This window comes from Barbus barbus (genome assembly GCF_936440315.1).
Source record: "Barbus barbus genome assembly, chromosome: 28".
NCBI classification, from domain to species: domain Eukaryota; kingdom Metazoa; phylum Chordata; class Actinopteri; order Cypriniformes; family Cyprinidae; genus Barbus; species Barbus barbus.
The window spans coordinates 30,430,716-30,431,816 of record NC_136756.1 but is presented as its reverse complement, the minus strand read 5'-3'; the positions used below and the strand labels follow the sequence as shown (position 1 = coordinate 30,431,816).

Below are 1,101 nucleotides of genomic sequence, written 5' to 3'. Positions count from 1 at the left end.
TAAATGCAAAAAAATATAAAAAATTTCCTGATTTTTTATTTTTTTGCATGTTTGTCACACTTTAATGTTTCAGATCATCAAACAAATTTAAATATTATATATATATACTATAGATTAACAGTACAGTTAATTAATTAGTCGCATTTACTAACACTAACCCTAACATATCTTATATTATGAATGCTATTATATTTAAATGTATTTTTATATTTATATATATTGTTCAGATGTGCACTGTTGTTTTAAAGACATGTGACTAACGTGCAGTTTAACTGTGAGATATCGACTACAACTCCCATAATGCCTTGCGCGCGTCACTTCCTGATCCGCACCGCAGGCTCTCCGCACAGAAACATCACCAAATCTCTGTGTGTCTTAATTATCTCTCATAATGAGAGGAACACACATTATATTTGAGCTTGAACATAAATGAAACCCGTTCCTGAGGTAAGACGCGCGCGACTTTATAAATCTTTCTCATTGCTGATGTTCGCCAGATGTCATGCTAATGCTACGCGGCTAACAACATCAGCAGTTTCCAATGAAACTTAATCAGATGTGTATTAATCATGATGCGAAGGACATGGATCACCGAAACGGTCCAGAAGCGTGGCTTTTAGATGTCTGTGATGGATTGTCTCGAAATGTTCTGGTTAAAGCTGTCAGTGTGATGTTAGCATGCTAGCTGAGGAGCTCGAGCTGTGACTGGATCTTCTGAGAGAAAAGCAGAAAACTGTGTTTTGTTAGATTCACAGATGATTACATATTCAAGATAAGTCTGCTATTTGGTCAGAAGTGAATTATCAGACAGTTTAGACTTTTAAAAGAGGTTAAAAACTCATGACTGACCGCTGATCACGTGACTGACTGACACATCACAGTATGACCAGACAAACTGGAACTGTGTCATTTTACTGTTTTACATCAGAACATGTATTATTTATTGTATCATAGTGTTTATTTGACTTGAATATTATCATAATCATGTAAGGAATTTAAGATGAGACATCATTTGATCAGTTTATAGGCGAGAATAAACAACATGCATGTGTTTGAGTGGCTTTAGAAGCAAAAATCTAACATGACTCATGAGACACTCAT

General features: G+C 35.1%; 1 protein-coding gene across 1 annotated transcript in view; it reads left to right on the top strand.

The window, feature by feature from the left end:
- The first annotated feature begins 313 nt into the window (after nt 1-313).
- LOC306848639 (dmX-like protein 1) overlaps nt 314-1,101 on the top strand; it is a 63,034-nt gene continuing 62,246 nt past the window's right edge. Inside the window, exon 1 of the mRNA XM_079383299.1 lies at nt 314-447. The gene's annotated coding sequence lies outside the window, so the exon portion shown is untranslated. The remainder of the gene's footprint in view (nt 448-1,101) is intronic.